The sequence below is a fragment of the Mauremys mutica genome, chromosome 5 (assembly GCF_020497125.1).
Source record: "Mauremys mutica isolate MM-2020 ecotype Southern chromosome 5, ASM2049712v1, whole genome shotgun sequence".
Lineage (NCBI taxonomy): Eukaryota > Metazoa > Chordata > Testudines > Geoemydidae > Mauremys > Mauremys mutica.
The window spans coordinates 77,001,300-77,014,306 of record NC_059076.1 but is presented as its reverse complement, the minus strand read 5'-3'; positions in this window follow the sequence as shown (position 1 = coordinate 77,014,306).

Below are 13,007 nucleotides of genomic sequence, written 5' to 3'. Positions count from 1 at the left end.
TTCCTTCCAAAGCAGAATAAACTGGGCCACATTCAACCTGGATGAAATCAGCAATGTTACAGCTGGGTTAAACTTGGCTCACTGTATTTCAATATATGTCTCCTATTTTTTAAATCCATTCTCCGCCTTGAGAAATGTTCATGCAATTCCCATTGAGGTCAATGTGAATTGCACACACTGTCCTATGGGGCAGCATTTGGCCCTGAGAGAGCCACATTTAATTAATACACAACATATAAGTGTTATGGTGCTCATTAATCTAAGGGATGAGTCAGTCAATGTTTAAGCTAGCACAGCAACAACAATGGATATTTTATTCACATCAGTATCCTGCATTTTAAACCTGAGGGAAGAGCTGTCATAGTCTGCTTGTCCAGCTGCAAATGTGGAGCTCCTGAAGCTATGTTTTGAATAACTGTCATAGCACAGAAAAAGCTTGTTCTTTAAGGCCTCAAGGCTCCAGACTGTTTCGTCTATAATAATGGCAAAAAAATATCTGTGAAGAAATATTTGGTATTTTAAAGAGGTCACATTTTTAAAGTTATGCTAATATGCTTTTGCAGAAATACAAATTCCACTTCCACTCTGTGTCTGCAAAGTCTATTGCTGAATTTCATCTTGCAAACATGGCTGCATCTATCTGAGGAGGAAACTGCAGAGATATAACCCACTAGGAAATAATTAAATTCTTCACTTCAAATTTGATTTTAAATGCATTCAATACTTTTATATATTTAATTTTTAATTTAGCAGAATAATTTAATTTTAAATATAATTCAGTTTTTGTTTAATTTGGCAATTAAAAATCAATTCTTTCATATCAAACTATCACAGAAAAAGACTCTTATTTTTAATTAGAGAAGAACATTGGAAAGAGGATACTGATTATTAGCCCATAAACTTGGTTCTAATATTTGTTTCAAAGAGCAGCTGTGGTTCATTGGGTAAATTAATTAGAATTTTTTTTTCAAATGAATAGATGAGTGCAAAATGTATAGTAGGAGTAAAATTCATGCCTCCTTACACAAAGCCCAAGTAATTGAGCTTTGCTCCAGGAATTAAGTATGAATTAAGTAGGTGTAGGGGAGGGAAACCACAGCAGGTTATGGAGCTGCAGATCAACCCTTAGGTGGTTGTTTTTATAGCCTACGGTCTGGAACACCAGTGCTGCCTTTTTACACCTCTTATGCAAGGTTGTGGACTGCTGGATCTTAATAGCATGAATGCAATGGACCTTCTTCCAGGTCAACCCAGCATTCATTTATGAGATGACAGTTATGACTAAAATACTACGAGAATTAAACATTTTCAGAGTGAATGTTCCTTTTTATATTAGCTAGCATTAGAAGGTCACACCTTCAATTCAGTAACTGAGAATTACAAAACATAGAATTAAACAGAGATTGCATTACTAGAATATGTATTTCCTTTACTTCTTCTTGAAAATGTGTTCTGTTCCCTCTTGCTTTCTAGGCTTCTGCCACTAGAAATAAAAATGTTTCTGCAGTCATTTTCTAAACATGAATACAATAATAAGAGCACTAACTTGTATAGTAGTGACCTTTGTCTTCTAGTCCATGTTTCACATGAGACATTCCTCATCATCTTAATGGAGAGCTAGCCACTTGTCTCCTATATTTATTTGCAAACACATTTAAGATCCAACTCTCATTTACATTAAGGGTCCTTTACAACATTTAAGATTCAACTCTCATTTACATTAAGGGTCCTTTACAACACTTTTGCAGTGGAAAGGGCCCTTAAAGAAGGTATACATGTAATTATGTTCACTTTAAGTCTCCTCTGTGTGGTCAGAATAGTATAAAGGGGTCTTAGCATCAATGAGAATTAAGCATGTAGTTTAAAAGGAGTTAAAGTCTCAATGGAGTCCAGATAAAAACCAAAATCACTATTAATCTTTCATTACAAAAAGTCTACATCTTAAAAACAAAAACAACCTGCTAGAAAGACTGACAATGAACAGTTAAGGGATCCAGCCTTTTTCCCATGCAAAATTCCAGAGAGATAGATTTCATTTTTGGACTGTTAGGGGAATGTTGTAAATCGGTCTTATAATGGGAATCTAATCAGCCTGACCTGAAGAACAGTTCACATTGTACTCCTCTTATGCATCTTGGAGCTTATATGTACAGTGGGTGTATCCTGTGTTCTCACGAGGCAGAAAAAAAACATCAGAGGATGAAGATGATTTGTCAATTTCCGTGTTAGACTAATGCAGTCAAGGATAAGCCATGTCCAGCTGGATTTCAGTAACCATGATTAAAGCCTACTGAAACATGGTGAACACAGTTTCCTTCATCTACACTCATTTTTATGTTCATTTGTACCCTTTGTTATCACCTCTTGTCAGTAACAGGTAATTTTTCTACTGTTTCAGATCTTAAGGTTATTGCTCCTCACGCCTTAGAAGAGCATCATAACCCTTCTCCAAAACTGCTGCTGAGTGTTAATTCTGCTTCTGCTCCTGAGACTTATTCCAATCATCTAGGAGTTCATTCTTCTGCATTGTCTGCATATAAACTCTAGGAGTTTATGCAAGAGGAGGACACTAACAGCGTGAGGAATAGCTTACAGAACTCAGGTGATGAAGACCAGTTCTGTCAGACATACAAAATGCATTATGAACTATAAGATCTTGTTGAGGTCAAGAATTCAGTAAGATTCCAGAAGAGATTGGACATGATTCCAGAGTTATATGGATAATGAGAATGTCCATGTTTCAGAAAAAGTTGACATTTTCATACCAAAATTAAATTTTCATTTCAATTTTTTCATTTTTATATATTATTATTTTTACAACAGACATAATGAAATAATGTATTAGTACAAAATATAATATATCAAAATAGTTTTGGAAGGGATAAAAACCTCATTCTTCAGGTTTTAGCGGTATTAGAGATTAAGATGAGATGCTCATGGGGAGCAGGTTATGTAACACCTGCCCACTCTGGGGTTCGTTCACCTGTCTTTGAAGCATATGGTATTGGCCACTGTCAGAGAAAAGAATCAGGACTACATGGACCTTGAGTCTGATCCAGTACAGCAATACTTGTGTTATTACTACGGAGCAATGGCGGTCATTCCACCAGTAAGGGTGACACTGACAGGGTTTAACCACATTAACTAAAATGGTCCTAAATGTGGTTTCTCCTTGTCTACATTTGCAGCTAAACTGCACAGCTACTTCTGTATAAAAAGCCACTGGCAGCAATGGATAGTTTTTCTATTGGTAGACAGTGCCTTAACAACTGCTTCATACATTTACATGAAGTTTTTATTTCTTAAATTTCATACATAGAGTCACACACTTTGCATACTAAGAAATGAGCAAACCAGGTTAGATAAAATAAAAACTGAGTCAAACCCTGTCTCCAAACGCAAGCCAAACTTGTTGATTTAATCATGCTTTTTCACTAGTTTGATCTGGAGGCAGAAGAATTGAAATACTGTGATTAAAATGCAAGACTATTCTCATAGCATTTCCAATTTTGCCAGAATCAGGAGGAAAAGCAAATCTCATGAAACAGCCTATCCTGAGGAGATTTGCAGCCTGATTGCTATGCCAAAGCTGTTCAGATAAATTCACATAGGGTATAAGCTCTAGATGTATAGCCCTTTATGGATAGTTATCTGACCCAAACCTCTGCAAACTTTTGACATTTGGTCATCATTATGTAGTATTACACAGTGAAAAATAATTGCCTTAGGACTGCATATGAAATTATTATTTGCTGAGCATTTTCAATTTGTGCAGTGGCATACAATACATAGCTGAAGAAATGGTCCCAACTTCAAGAATCTTGTAATTTAAATCAGACAGACAGTATACTCAGAAACATAATTTACTAGTTGTCTGGAGGAATATGAAGTAAAAATAAGATTTATTTGGTTGTTTATCTTTGAAAGGCTTCCTAGACAGCTGTAAATCCTGCAGAGACAAAACTCTGAAAACACGTATTTACTGAGCTTTGAAGTTTGCTTTCTTTTTTTCTCTTGTTTACATGGTTAGAACATCCTCCTGGAGTGTTTGGGACATGCTGTTTGCAAAAGAAATTAAGGGGAAAACTTGCCAATATCAGCCAACTAACTGTTGGACACTTATCTGGGCAAAACATTAATAACAAAAGGGATTGTTTTGTTTTTAAAATCAAAATTAAATCAATAAGAACAAAGGAATGGCCAATAGGTCAGACTATTGGTCCATCTAGTCCAGTATCTTGTCTTCCTACAGTATTTAGTGCCAGATGCTTCAGAGAGAATTAACAGCACAGGACAATTATTAAGAGATCCATCCCCTGTTGTCCGCTCCCAGCTTCTGGAAGTCAGAGAGTTAGGGATACCCTGAGCTTGGGGTGGCATCCCTGACCATCTTTGCTAATAGCCATTGATAGACCTATTCTACATGAATTTAGCTAATTTTTTTAACCCAGTTATACTTTTGTCTTTCACAACATCCCCTGACAACAAGTTCCACAGATTGATTCTGTGTTGTGTGGAGAAGTACTTTCTTATGTTTAATTTAAACCTAAAGTAAATTTAAAGCGTAAATAACATTTCCCTAGTCACTTTTCTCCACACCATTCATAATTTTATAAATCTCTATCATACCCTCCTTCCCCCTTAGCTGTAACTTTTCTAAATTGAACACACTGTCTTTTAAATCTCCCCTTATACAGAAGCTATTCCATACCCCTAAACATTTTTGTTGCCTTTCTTTGTACTTTTTCCAATTCTATTGTATCTTTTTTAGCTGGGACAACCAGAACTGCATACAGTATTCAAAGTGAGGGCATAGTATAGTGTGGCATTATGATATTTTCTGTCTTATCTATCCTTTACTTTTTTTTTTTTTTTTTTTTTACACTACTGCTGCACATTGAGCAAATGTTTTCAGAGAACTACCCACAATGGCTCCAAAATCTCTTTCTTGAGTGGTAACAGCTAATTTAGACCCCATCATTTTATATGTATAGTTGGGATTATGTTTTAAAATGTTCATTACTTACAAGGATTTATGTTTTCTAATGCATATTAATTTTCATTTATCAATATTAAATTTCATCTGCCATTTTGTTGCCCAATCATCCAGTTTAGTGAGATCCCTTTGTAACTGTCCTCAGTCTGCTTTGGATTTACATATATAGAGTAATTTTGTGTTGTCTGCAAACTTTTCCAGATCATTCATGAATATGTTGAACAGCATTGGTCCCAGTACAGATCCTTGGTGGGCCCTGTTATTTACCTCTCTCCAATATGAAACCTGGCTATTTATTTATACCCTTTGCTTCCTATCTTTTAACTAGTTATTGATCCATGAGAGGACTTTCTCTCTTATCCCATGACTGCTTAGTTTGCTTAAGAGCTTTTAGTGAGGAACCTTGTCAAAGGCTTTCTGAAAGTCCAAGTATACTATCCACTGGATATCTCAAAGAATTCTAATAGATTGGTGAGGCATGATTTCCCTTTACAAAAGCCATTTTGAACACAGTATGTTGGGGAAGAGTTATCTATGTGTCTGATAATTCTGTTCTTTACTACAGTTTCAACCAATTTGCTTGGTATGAAAGTTAGTCTTACCACTCTGTAATTGTCAGAATTACCTCTAAAACAATTAAAAAAAATAAGCATTAGCTAATTCTGGTACAGAGGCTGATATCAGCAATAAATAGGTTACCTACCTCAGTTAGTAGTTCTGCAATTTCATACTTGACTTCCTTCAGAAATCTTGAGAAAATACCATCTGGTCTTGGTGATCTGTCTATTTTCAAGTTAATAACATTTCCACAAAATTCCACAAAACTTTTTAAAATTTCCTTTGAAACAGCCTACCTATCTGGATATTAACACTTGTTAGTTTTTAAGAGCCAGATGGTTTAGTGCAGTGGTTTTCAAACTTTTGTACTTGTGACCCCTTTCACAGAGCAAGCCTCTGAGTGTGACCCCCCCCCTTATAAGTAAAAAAACACATTTTAATATATGTAACACCATTATAAACACTGGAGGCAAAGCTGGGTTTGGGGTGGAGGCTGACAGCTCATGACCCCCCCATGATGTAACCTCGTGACCCCCTGAGAGGTCCCAACCCCCAGTTTGAGAACCTCTGGTCTAGTAAATTATGCATATATAAAAGGAGCAGTCCCATGTTCTGTTCCCTCCTCTACCAGGTCCCCATATTAGTACATAAATATTGTTTTGTTAACAAATATTAGTTCATAAATAGATAAATATCATTACCCCCATTTTACAGATTGGGCAACTGAGGTTGAGAGAGCTTAAGTAACATATCCAGTTTACACAGCAAATCAGTACAGAGCCAGGATTAGAATTCAATTTTCTTTGATTCAAGTCTTAAGCCTGATCCATTAGACAACAGGTATACTAAGAAAAAAGCACTTAACATCACTGAGCCTCAGTTTCTCTCTCTCTAAAACTGGGGGATTGATGTTTGCCAAATGTTAAATAAAAAAGGTCTTCTGCCCAATTCTTCATTGACTTACACTTTGTGTGGTTGTTCCACGCTTTTCAGAGCAAGCACAAAGTAGACATAAAATGCTACTCCCAATGAGAATGGAGAGTGATGATGTGGTAGCATTTTACACCCACTTTACATACATGTAGATGATGGCACAGTGTGAGAAGGCAGTGGAGATTCAGGCTGAAGATGTCCACAGATGCCTGTAGGTAGTTAAATAAATCAGATTAAAAATTGTGTCTCAGAAAAGGTAAGTGACTTGTCAGGGTTGGGGAGAGAGGGAGGCAACGTGAATTAATGAACTAGGCATAGAACTAAGTACCAAGAGCTGTAGGCTCTAAGGGACTTATCAAAAGCCCACTGAAGCCAATGGAAAGATATTAGGTGAAATCCTGTCCCTACTGAAGCCAATGGCAAAACTCCCATTAACATCAGTGGGGTTAGATTTTACCCACTAACATTAATTGGTCTTGGATCAAGCTCTAATTTTGATTCTAACTGACTTTCTTTGTGGCTCTGCACAATATACATATTTTAAAACATAACGAATATTTTACACTATAATTAATTGAGATATCTCCAGGTAAATCAAAGCTTTCTTAGGAAATAGGGGGATTCCTGTGAATAAATTAAAATCTTATCTTTCAACATTAGGCTTTAAATTTGATTTTCAGAAAAAAATAATTCAGAGGCAAGCAGGGATAATTAAGACATTATTATTACTAGTTGAAGAGAACAGCACAATGTAATAATTTGAGGGAGGAGATGCAAGTAAACAGCCCTAGTATTTATTGTCTATTGGAAGAGGATTTGTGCATTCAGTTTAGCCATATTTAGCCATAAAGTTACACATAAATACTGGGTCCCAGTAATGGTGATACATAATTATAGTGCGAACTTTTAAATCCACTAGATAACTGAATTGCAGAACTTTGTAAACTTTGGATATGTCTCCTAAGGCTTTCTTTGATCTTCCTGTCTGTGAAAGATAAAACATTAACATCCCCTTATCTGAGGTGTTAAACAGAAATAATTTGTTTAGAAATTGTAAATCATAGACCCCAAAACAACTCTCACTAAGATGAGCATTGTTTCCTTGGATAGGTTGATAAAATTGACATCGTCCCCTAATACATGTCTGATACCAAAGGGCAGAGAGCAGTTTTTAGAGTGTTAGTATCTAGGGATTTTTTTTTTTTAGGATTATACGTGTTACTCTTCTTCACAATTTCATTAAGCCATCAAATACACATTTTTCCCGACTGCTGATATTTTCAGTGGACTTCTCTATTAACTAGTGCTTTTCTGATTAAAAAAATAGTGTTTAGGGAATTTCTTTAGAACAGTAAGATTGTTTTCATGGGTCTCTCTGTTCACTGGTTCAGAAAACAAAATCACTAATAAACTGGCAACATAAATGTAATGCTAATCTGCTACTTCACATTGCAATCTATTCTCTCTGACATTAAATATTTTCCTTGTTTTTTATCCTAGTACATTTGTGTTAAAACATACATTTTTTATATTTATCTGGCTTCTCTCTTTAATTGGACTGAAGTTCACTGCAGTGCAAATGTTGTTGTCTGTCCACTTCATTTTAACTATGTTTCTAGCATTTTACATTTGGAAGGTGTAACAACTATAGCCATAGGAAAATATTTCAAGTAACTGATTGCTGCAGTCTTCAGGGAAACAACATTATTAACAAGACATTGTACTTTAACTCCTTCCTTGCCCTTTAGGCATATGACTCATATCTAGCCAAGTGGCCAGGGCCGGCTCCAGGCACTAGCTTAGCAAACAGGTGCTTGGGGCAGCCACTCTGGAGAGGGGCGGCATATCCAGGTATTCGACGGCAATTCAGCGGAGGGTCCCTCGCTCCCACTCGGCACGAAGGACCTCCCGCTGAATTGCCACAGATCGCGGCTTTTTTTTGGCTGCTTGGGATGGCAAAACCCCTGGAGCCGGCCCTGCAAGTGGCTCTCATATAGCTGTAGGGACATGTGTCTTTGCATTCCATGCAAGTGAATGGTCCACAGTAGAAATAGCTTGGTGCTGAGAGTGTGTGACACAGAGCATTCAAAAAATCAATAGCTACCTCTGAGATAAATGATTTTACAGTAAATAAATTATAACAAAACAATGGTGAGAGTATAACAGATTCTTCTACTACTGTAAAATGCCACATTGGATAAAGAGAAGAAAATTGTGATATTTCTGTATTCCATGCTCATTTTGAATTTCTAGCATATCTCTCTTTTTTTTTTCCTGATCAGCTACATGCTCTGAAGTTTTTGAACGCATGTTTCTGTTCATGCCCAACTAAAGACCTAATATTTTTCAACAGAATGGACCAAATTCCACCATCAGTTATAGCTTTGGAATTTCATTGTTTATCAAACATTTATATACATCTATGCATTTACAAAGCTTTATAGAACATACTACATGGTCCTTGCCCAGAGATCCTGTCATGTAAATAAGGCAAGGGTAAACACAAGGCAAGATAAAGAACAGGATTTTTCAAGAGAGGAAGAGTCTAGGGTTGCTAATGATAAGAACAGAGACAAGATTCCCCGCAGAGGTGTGTTTTAGAGGGGATTTGAAGAAGCAAAAAGATCCTTGGCACAGATTGAGAGATTTTTAATCTAGGCAGAGTGGGCAGCATGAGAACAAAACCAAGAATGAAAGAAGACAAAGCGACTGACCCAATCCCATTGAAGCCAATGAGAGTTTTTCCACTGACTTCAAGGAGTTATGATTCAGGCCCAAAGAGAGGAGGAAAATGCGAGGATTAGGAATAGCATAGTGGATGAGGTGGGTGGAGGGTGTCAAGAATGATACAAAAGATGTAGACACTAGCAAGATTCTGTGGAATTTCACAGGATATTAAGAGCTTGAATTTTATTCAGTAAGATACAAACCAACTTCATCACAGAAGCTCCCTTAGCAGCAGAACCAAGGCAGTCCTGCTGCACAGTGGAAGAGAGATATGAGGTTGACCTGTGCAGGAATCCACAAGGGCCCTCTGCGTGACATTGTACAAGCAGCAGGTGGGCTATTAGGTGAGCATTATTATGTAGATCCTATTGTCTTCTTCCTCTGCACTCAGAGTGGCTGCTTTAGCACCTCAGAAGATACTGTTTCTTCTGGTGCATGGTGTCAGCTACAGAATAGTTCCAGTGGCTGTGGAGGAGTGGGGAAAGAATTTTCCTCTGACCACTGAGGTAATATGCTGCTTAGTGACTCAGGGCCCATGGAGAGGGTAATATGATCAGAGCAGTGAAAGAGGATATCTGCTTTAGCAATAGGGTGACCAGACGTCCCGATTTTATCGGGACTGTCCCGATATTTGCTTGTTTGTCCCGCATCCCGACCAATGTTAGGTTGGGACACTGGACAAACAAGCAAAGGCTCCGGAGCCTGGAAGGGCTCACGCCCTTCTCCGCCCCGACTCCGCCCCCTCCTTCTCCAATTGGATCCCTCCCCAAATCCCCTCCTCTTGCCAAGCACGCCATGCCCAGGAGACGCAGGGGAACGCGGGGCCGGGGTGAGTGTGAGTCCGGCCTGGCCCCGAGCAGGCAGGACTCGGGCGCAGTACCTGGAGGGAGATTAGGGGGTGGCCTGCGGGGCCAGGCGGTGGCTGTTCTCCCCACCTGGGCAGCGGGACGTGGGAGCAACTGCTGCTGCAGCTCCCACTGCCGCGGATGTGGGAGCTGCAGCAGCGGCTGCTCTCAAGTCCCGCTGCCCAGGTGGGGAGAACAGCCGCCGCCTGGCCCCGCAGGCCACTCCCTACTCTCCCTACAGGTACCGCGCCCGAGTCCTGCCTGCTCGGGGCCAGGCCGGACTCACACTCACCGTGGCCCCGCGCTCCCCTGAGTCTCCCGGGCCTCCCTCCAGCGCTTGTGGAGGGAGGAGGAATCGGGGGTGGGGGATTTATTTATTTTTTGCTCTGCCGCCATTTTTTCCCCCTCTGCCCCCGTGTCCCGATATTTGACCTGGGTGATCTGGTCACCCTATTTAGCAATGACATTTTGGATAGACTTGAGGATGGTAAACACAGATGCCAGATATGAGAAAGTTATGGCAATCAAGGTGGCAGATGATTAGGACACAGAAAGATTTGAAGGGAGAAATGACATCAATTTACTTCCATAGTTTATAATTTTCTTCCACAGGAGCTGGATGAGAACTGGAGTGAGAGAATGTGGCTACTGGAGCAATTAAAGAGGAAAAAGTGAAAGGATTTTGTCAAGGACTGGATATGTGGAGTTAAACACAGGAAGGACAGTGAAACTGTGAGTGAAGTCAGAAAGGAAATGTGGAGAAGGACTAGGAAGAAAGATTAGAGAGTAAATTTTAGAGAGATTAAGTTTGATATGGTGGCTGTACATTGAAGAAGAGCTATAATACAAGAAGCTAGAGATGAGAGACTAGCCGAGGAGCAAGGCAAATAAGCAAATCATTGGCATAAAGCCAGTCAGTTTGAATGGGTATACTTGATGGCAGAATTTTACCAGACACTTGCATCATAACAAAGAAGAGGATATTTAAACATTATGTAACTATATCTGCTAACTAAGGCAATTAGTACTATTTCTGCTAATGCAGACAATCATAGTTCCATTACAATATTTTTAAAACTGTAAGGATCTAAGAAGACATTTAAAAATTAAATATGTATTGTGTGGCAAAGCAGTAAGTCAGGTGAGACTTCATAGCAGCCTAGAGAGTGAGTGAGAAATTATTTAAAATAATAATAAGTAATCATAATGTAATTTATTTGTATTACAAATACCACCAATCAGATGGAGGTCCCATTGTGCTAGACATTGTACAAACACATACCATAGTAAGAGAAAAGCCCTGCTCCAAAGAACTTACAGTCTAAATAGAAAAAAAATGATAGAGGGTAGGAGAAACAGAGTGCTCTTATCTTCATTTTATAAATAGTGAACTGTTGCACACAGAGATTGAGAAGAAGAATTCTGTTTCCCAAAACATTTTAAGGTTTTGACATTTGATTTCATTCTGTACTGAGATGAAACTGAGACCTTTTGAAATTTTTCATAAAAAACAGAGACAGACACTCACCCCAGACTAGCTAATAGCCCAGTGGGTAGGGAATTAGAAGAAGAAAAAAAAACCTGCTCACACTGAGATTTATTAGCCTGTCAAAGAAGCTGGCAAAGGAAGTGAAAGCTACGTAACTTGGTACATTTATAAACAAATTGGACAGAACACTAGTAATTGTATAACAGGAAACTTTCCTATACTATCAGGACCTAAAATTTATTTTTGCTTCAGAGAACCCAAAGTTGAAAGCTTTTTCTGTTACTTTGGGGATTAAGGGTGAAACTAATGTTCTATTAGACCTTAGAAGGGGTTTTTTTTAGTTAGTTTTGTTTGAAAATAAACACAGCACAGGTATTACTATCACATCAGTTGGCCTATCATATAGAGAAATGCCTCAAATTCCACCCAGTTTGGATTTATACAGGTAGTAACATAAGTGCTTTCTTGCTAGCATAGAGTGAATCACCATAATTCCCAATTACTCTAAATTAAAGTTCAGCATCAGAGATGTATTGCCTGATCTCAAGTGACTCAGGCAGAGCTAAAAGCAGAGTAACTGTAACAGTGGGTATTTTAGTTATCCATGATGGGTGAGTGACATTGTATGAAGTTGCTCCTACTTAGTGTACAGAATATGTATTTTTCACTTATTCATATAAACTGCTAGAATAGGTACAGTGCCAATAATACCCCAATCAGTAGCGTGTCTTCCTGAATATGTATAGAAATCATGTAAAAAGCTTTTTTCTCACATGTATGGTGAGAAGGAAAAGAGCTCTCTATTCCTTTTAATGGTGAAAAGGGAAAAGTGCTGTCACAGAGAGGTTCATTTAGATAGGCTACCTACCCACAATTCCACTACCAACACCATGACTACATATGAACATGGATTTTTGAGCCTAATAGGTTCCCAGAGAGGCTCAGAAGAGGGAAAGAATTCCTACCCTGTAGCAAAGAACTCATTTCCAAGATGTCCCTTGGGTGCCCCTTCCATGGGGGCTTTGCTACTAGAGATAATACAGACTTAGGACTTTAGGAGCTGTCTCAGAGGATAGCAACAGTGCTAAATGGATTCTGATGAGACCCTGCATAATCAGCGCCTTAATCAATATGAATTCTTAAACTTGATTAGGCACTCTTGGCATGCACTTAACTTTCAATAATCATACCTCCATCAATCCCTTGTCCTTCATCCGCCAATCCAACCATTTCTATAGGCCTGCATGCTTAATGCTTCTACCATCACTGCTCTTCCATTGGTTCATTTTGCTAAAAGGGAAGAAAAGTGGCAAGTGCATTACATAACAGCCGAGTCTGAGCATATAATTGCCTGGACACCAGTACTTCCGAACTTCAGGCCCCTAATATCCTGAACCACTGCAGCAATTTCAGCATATTGAGGTGAAGAAGTTTGGCATGAAAACTGTTCACATTGCTC